Source organism: Myotis davidii, unplaced genomic scaffold (assembly GCF_000327345.1).
Source record: "Myotis davidii unplaced genomic scaffold, ASM32734v1 scaffold332, whole genome shotgun sequence".
Taxonomy (NCBI): Eukaryota; Metazoa; Chordata; class Mammalia; order Chiroptera; family Vespertilionidae; genus Myotis; species Myotis davidii.
In genome coordinates this window covers 6,962,662-6,969,416 of record NW_006285779.1, presented here as the reverse complement: position 1 = coordinate 6,969,416, position 6,755 = coordinate 6,962,662, and the positions used below count along the sequence as shown (strand labels likewise).

Sequence of the window (6,755 nt, the reverse complement as noted above, 5' to 3'; positions counted from 1 at the left end):
GGGGGGGGGGGGGGCGGGGGAGAGAGAGAAAATGTTGTTTGCCTTCCACATGGACCCTGGACTCAGGAATTCAACCAATCAAAGCGTAATATGCTAATGATATGCTAAGTCCGCTCAACCACTCGCTATGATGTGCACTGACCACTAGGGGACAGATGCTCTGACTGGTAGGTTAGCTTGCTGCTGGGGTCCTGCTGATTGGGACTGAGCGAGAAGGGCCGGACATGCCCACGGTCCCTCCTTGGCTGGCCAGCCTCCTGTGTCTCTCCCTGGCCCCAATCGTGCACCAGTGGGGTCCCAGCTTGGCCTGTGCCCTCTTGCAATCTGGGACCCCTCGGGGGATGCCGGAGAGCCAGTTTTGACCCGATCCTGCGGACCAGGCCAAGGGACCCCACTGGTGCATGAATTTGTGTACCGGGCTTTAATAGTATTTTAAATTAGTGCTTCACTCTCTTTTGAACATAGGAGTTAAATATTAAAAATTATAAAGCCTTATGTGATAGTAGATTGTGACAAAAATACGTAGTGCCCCTAACTACTAAGAGTTCAGTAACACTTATTATGTTTTCTTAATTATAGTAACATTTCTATGCATTTGAAAAGTAGTATGTACATTGAGTACACAAGACATACTAATTTTTTTCTAAAGGTCACACTTAAAGTATACATGGATACATTTGAGCTCCCAGTAAGGCACACAACACATAATTTGGGAACCACTAATCTAATCCATTGTTTCTGTCATGTTGTATAAAGATACAGTTTGATATCCTTCCTCTTTTTCCTCCTTACTCTCTTAACCCATAGACAACAAGATGGCAAAGATATTTTTAAATTGCTTTTTATTGCTTTGATCATCAATATTTGATTAAATAAATTAGAAACTTTTTTTTGTGTGTTTCATTTTCTACTTTATACTGGTACAAGATGATGCTAGTTTAAACATTTATGTATAGGTATATTTAATTTTTTCCTTATTTTAAAAAATATATTTTTTTTATTGCTTTCAGAGAAGAAGGGAGAGGGAGAGAGAAACATTAATGATGAGAGAGAATCATTGGTCAGCTGCTTCCTGCAGGCCCCACACTGGAGGTTGAACCCGCAATCCAGGCATGTGCCCTGACCAGGAATTGAACCATGACCTCTGGTTCATAGGTCTTCACTCAACCACTTAGATACTCTGGCTGGGCTCCTTTTTAAATTCTTTATTAGAGAGTGGAAGAGAGGGGAGAGAAACAGAGAGAAACCTCAGTGTCAGGTAGACACATCATTTGGTTGCCTCCTGCACACACCCAACTGGGCTGGGGATTCAACCTGCAACCTAAGTAGGTGCCCTTGACTGGGAATCGAACCCGAGACCATTTGGTGCTTGGGCCGATGTTCCAACCATGGAGTTGCACTGTCCAGGGCTCTCATATTTTTGTATGTATAATTAGTGGGTTCTAACTTCATAAAGGAACCAGTAAATAGTTAATTGTGGCAATGTGAAATAATCACAGTGGTGTTTTTCTGTTCAAATGTTATATTGTTGCTTTTTTCTATAGTGATATATTGGTGTTCTCAGTGAGGATTTTCCTTCTTCAAAAAACTATTAGCTTGGCCCAGCCAGTGTGGCGCAGTGGTTAAGCATACCAGACCTGTGAACCAGGAGGTCACAGTTCAATTCGGTCAGGGCACATGCCTGATTGTGGGCTCAAACTCCAGTAGGGGGCTTGCAGGAGACAGCCCATCAGTGATTTCCCTCTCATCATTAATGTTTCTGTCTCTCTCTCCCTTTTCCTTCCTCTCTCTGAAATCAATAAAAGCATATTTTTTAAAAAAACTATTAGCTTGAAAATATGTTGTCTCAGTTGATTTTAGAAACATACTATTTGATTAATCCAGACTGTTGCGGAAACTTCGAAGCAGTTTGACTCTTACTGGGAAAGGCACCTTTTAAACTAGACTTTGAATGTTTATATAAAGAGGTATTTGGGATTTTTGGAAGATGGTAAGAACCCATGAGTTTCCATTCCTTTATTAGTTATTTCTAGCATTGTCTGTTTTATATAATTCTTGAATGTGCTCTGAATTTGTATTGAATGTTAATCATTGATAAAAATGCAAAGCCTTTTTTTAAGATTTGTCGTTGACACTCTTCCCTTAGCATCTCTTCAGTAATAATCTGGGGATCCTTGATAACTGGAGGAAAACCCTATCATTTTTTCATGTGATGGATTAATATTAAATTACAATAGGGAATATTATAATAATGGATTTTTTTCCATCCTTTCAGGGTTTGAAAGTATTCTTGAAGGGCTGTTTGGACCTGCATTTTTAAAAGATCTCAGTTTATTTAAAGGTATTCAAAATATTTTTTTGTTACTTAAAAATCATCCTGGTGACATGATACCTTGGTGATTTTAGCCTCTGTCTTCTTTTTATTCATAGTTTTGTTGGTTAAAGCTATATCAATGTAAGCATCTTTTTGTGTTTAGTTAATAATGCAAAGTATATGTATGAAGAAGGTATATTAACTAGTGAGCAGTTATTTTTAAGATTTTACATAAATAGGAACCTGTCAACTATTAAGTAAAGTTTTTTTGTTAAAATAACATTTTTGACATTCTCATTTGTTTCCTGAAAAATCCTCATCTGTGACTATTAATTTGTTATTCCTACTATTTTTGCAGACTGTCAACCTGAAAGCATTTCTGATTGGACTTTTGATGAAAATTGTCTATTCTGTTGCTTGAGAAGAGATAAAGTAAAGGTAACCAAGAAACTCAATGAAACTTGTCTAGTGTATTTTATGGTTTTTATTTTTTCAAAATTTTATTACTTTGGCAGAGACTCGTAGGAAAAGAAAGGTATGAGTCTGTATCTATATATATAAAAGGCTAAGCGACCGGCAGACTGGCCAGTATGTATGACACACACTCACCACCAGGGGGCAGATGTTCAAGGCAGGAGCTACCGAGCTGCATTGACTTGGCAGCAGCGGTTCTTGGGTGACGCACCCCAGAACCAGAGAAGAGGGAGCCTTATTCCTCACAGGCCGCACAATTTCACCTTCGGCCATGGGTTATGTTGCTGGGGCACTGTCACCCAGAATCTGGTTTACTGCCGAGCTGTGGTGACTGCAGATGCCCTTTGAGCTGTGGCACAGTGCAGCCCAGATGCAGCCGGTGGGGAGGGACCAAGGGAGGCTGGCTCCAGGGCGTGTCCAGCCCGTCTCACCCAGTCCCGCCCCACTGGCCATCTTCTAATCAATTTCCTTTCAATGTGCATGAATCCATGCACCGGGCCACTGGTTTATTTATAAAGGATTTGATGGTAACTCAGTTTGCAATTTAGTGTTTCTAGTCTGTTGATTAGCCTTTTGAGAAATCTATAGTCCAGGATGTGTTGCTTTTATTCATATAGTTCACTAGGCAGAATAACTAACGGAGTGTCAGTTAATTATTCTGCCTAGTTATTTATTTTAAATATGAAGTGGATGGTAATTCAAGTAATGGGAGTCATTTGGACAAAAAGAATAGCAACATGGATCTGGATCAGCTAGCTACTAATTTATGTAGATTTATGATAGATTGTGGTTCCTTCTTTAGTATAAGGTGTTCATAATATTTGAGCATGAATACTCTTTTTATTCAACTGCAGAAATTGGCTGTACCTTTGGGTTTGTGCTTTGTTTTGTGTTAAATAAAAATATAAGAATTTTGGTTTAAAAACATTTCAATTGTTGGAAAAATTTATTAGTAATGGTTTTCTGTCTTATGTTTCTTTTCATGCTACTTCTGTCCCCAGTTTTAAAGCTTTGGAAACATTTTGAATTCCTTCTTCTGCCTTGTACATGTCTAGCTTTATGTCATTGACCAGGTTCTGTCAGTTGTTCCCTCACCAAATTTCATCCCCTCCCCCACTCCCCATTCATCATTATACTTCAAGCTTTTAGCATTATTTCTTAACTACTGAAATAGCATGATTCGTCCCTCAGTTGTCTTCAGTCTGTTAAACACTGCTACAGGCTTGACCCTCACCCCTCCATAGTGTGGGAATGTTACCCTATACTGAGTCTCCAGTGATTTTCTCATTGTCTTCTGGGTACATTAGCCTAACACTCAGTGACTCAGTGCCCTTCACAGTTCATTATTCTTCCTAATGCTGTCCCACTCATGTTTTGTATATTTTTCTTTTAGCTAAACTGGTCTGATAATTTGTATTAAACAACATGCTTTTACTATTTGGATTACAGCATTGCACTCCTGTTATTCTCAATAGCTTGAATCCCCCTTGCTCTTACTCTTGCCTAAGCCCCTCCTTTCCTATGAATGGCAAACCTTTGCTCTTATTGCTGTTTCAACCCTTCACGCTGTTGCAGTAAATATTATCTATACCAATTATTTGTCATTTATTACTCAGTGTTATTTCGTGCATCCTTTTCTATGTTTGAATCTTGTATTCCTAACTATATTGTCAACCTCTGAAGACTGTGAGCCATGTTGTATGCTTCTTTTTACCCTTGCATGCAGTCTTGTACTACCATTGTTGACAAGTGCATTCAAATCTGAAAGCAGGTTTAAGAGCTGCTCACTGTTCTTTGGTGGCATGTTTTTTTTCTGCTTACTACATGAAAAAGTTGTTGTGACTATTCATGGTGGTCTGTTTTCATTGAATTAGGAAAGTGTTTTTGAAATTTAGTGTGGTTTGAAAAAGAGAGACCAGAGAATTAAGCAACCGCCAATGAAGTTGAAGTTCATCATTTTAAACTGTGTGTGTGTTTGTGTTGGTATGTTGTCACTATTTACTGAGCAAGTCATTTAATAGAAGGAGCAACTATTAGTTACCTTTTTTTCAGGGTAGTATTGAGCCCTTCTATGTTTAGTAGTTGAGTACAGTACATTCTTGTAATGTGATTGAGTTTTCCATTGCTATATGAGGGTGAAATATTGACTGAATATTTTTAGAAGAAAATACATAAATAGCAAGGTATGGGATCATGTAGTTTTAAAACAGCTGTTCTTACTGTTCTACAATTTTTAGTTGGTTTTCTAATTAGAATATTTCCAGTTGACAACACATTTAGTTCTGGGAAAGATGCTTTTTGCCCTGAGACACCTCACTACCTGTACTTGGTTTATTTTTTTTCAGAGACAGCCATAACATTTATAATGGGAAATAGGAAGAGAAAGAGCCTAGCCCTAGCTGGTTTGGCTCAGTGGATAGAGCGTGGGCCTGCGGACCCAAGGGTCCCGGGTTGATTCCGGTCAAGGGCATGTACCTTGGTTGCAGGCTCCTCTCCGGCCCGGGCCCTGGTCGGGGCACATGCAGGAGGAAACCAATCGATGTGTTTCTCTCACATTGATATTTCTTTCTGTCTTGCCCTCTTTCTTCTCCTTTCTCTAAAAATCAATGGGAAAATATTATCCGTGGGCCTGCGGACCCAAGGGTCCCGGGTTGATTCCGGTCAAGGGCATGTACCTTGGTTGCAGGCTCCTCTCCGGCCCGGGCCCTGGTCGGGGCACATGCAGGAGGAAACCAATCGATGTGTTTCTCTCACATTGATATTTCTTTCTGTCTTGCCCTCTTTCTTCTCCTTTCTCTAAAAATCAATGGGAAAATATTATCGGGTGAGAGGAGAGAGAGAGCGAGAGAGAGAGAGGAGGAGAGAGAGAGAGAGAGAGAGAGAGAGAGAGAGAGAGAGAGAGAGAGGAAAATGAATTTTCAAGCACATATCTTTAGTTTTGTTAGATATAAAGTGATTGTGCTGGAACTCTTTGCAGGCACTTGGAGCATTTCATCTGAGAAGGACTGTACTCCGCTGGCTTGAGGCTTGCACTTTAAGACTGCTTTAGGATTCCAAAACAAGAAGGAAATATCTGGAGAGTATGGTAACAGCCAATAGGTGGCAGCAGAGCATGCTGTTGGAATCTTGTGTGAGGTTGGCATGATGAGAAAATCGAAATAATGTTTGGAAAACATGTTAGAAATATTTGACATTTGTGAAAGAGGAGGGAGCTGTGCATTTTTTTTAGTTATTTGAATTTTTAGTAGATACTGAGGCTGGTGAAACGGATAAAAAATATATACTAGTATTATTTATATTTTTAAAAAATGTAAGTGAAAAATACAAATTCACTTCTTAGGAAAATAGAATCAGGGATTCACCTAGAGATTAGTAAAACAATTGTTGGTTTGCACTTCAGGATCCTGCAACAGTTAAAAAACACAGTTGACACTTGAACCACACAGGTTTGAATTGCATGGGTCTACTTATTTGTGTATTTTTTTTCAGTAAATACTTGTACTGTGTGTGATCTGTGGTTGGGAGTCCACTGAGTATATGCATTGATCTACATCATTTTATATAGAGGACTTAAGCATCTGTGCATTTTGATATTTATCAGAAGAAGAGGCATCCTGAAACCAATTCCCTGCAGATACCAAGAACAATTTAAGTTTGAGGGGAGTAGAAAGTTATACATCAGCGGTTCTCAACCTGTGGGTCGTGACCCCTTTGGGAGTCAAACGACCCTTTCACAGGGGTCGCTTAAGACCATCGGAAAACACATATATAATTACATATTGTTTTTGTGATTAATCACTATGCTTTAATTATATTCAATTTGTAACAATGAAATTGGGGGTCACCACAACATGAGGAACTGTATTAAAGGGTTACGGCATTAGGAAGGTTGAGAACCACTGTTATACATGGATTTTTGACTCCACCAGTGGATCGGTGCCCCTAACCCCTGTGTTCAAAGGTAAAC

The 6,755-nt window shown here is 39.4% G+C and overlaps 1 protein-coding gene across 8 annotated transcripts in view; it reads left to right on the top strand.

Annotated features, from left to right (window-relative positions):
- LOC102774825 (ligand-dependent corepressor) overlaps window positions 1-6,755 on the top strand; it is a 96,592-nt gene that overhangs the window by 30,973 nt on the left and 58,864 nt on the right. For all 8 annotated transcript variants that reach the window (XM_015559378.1, XM_015559376.1, XM_015559377.1 and 5 more), the window contains 2 exons: window positions 2,276-2,341; window positions 2,673-2,752. The gene's annotated coding sequence lies outside the window, so the exon portion shown is untranslated. The remainder of the gene's footprint in view (window positions 1-2,275; window positions 2,342-2,672; window positions 2,753-6,755) is intronic.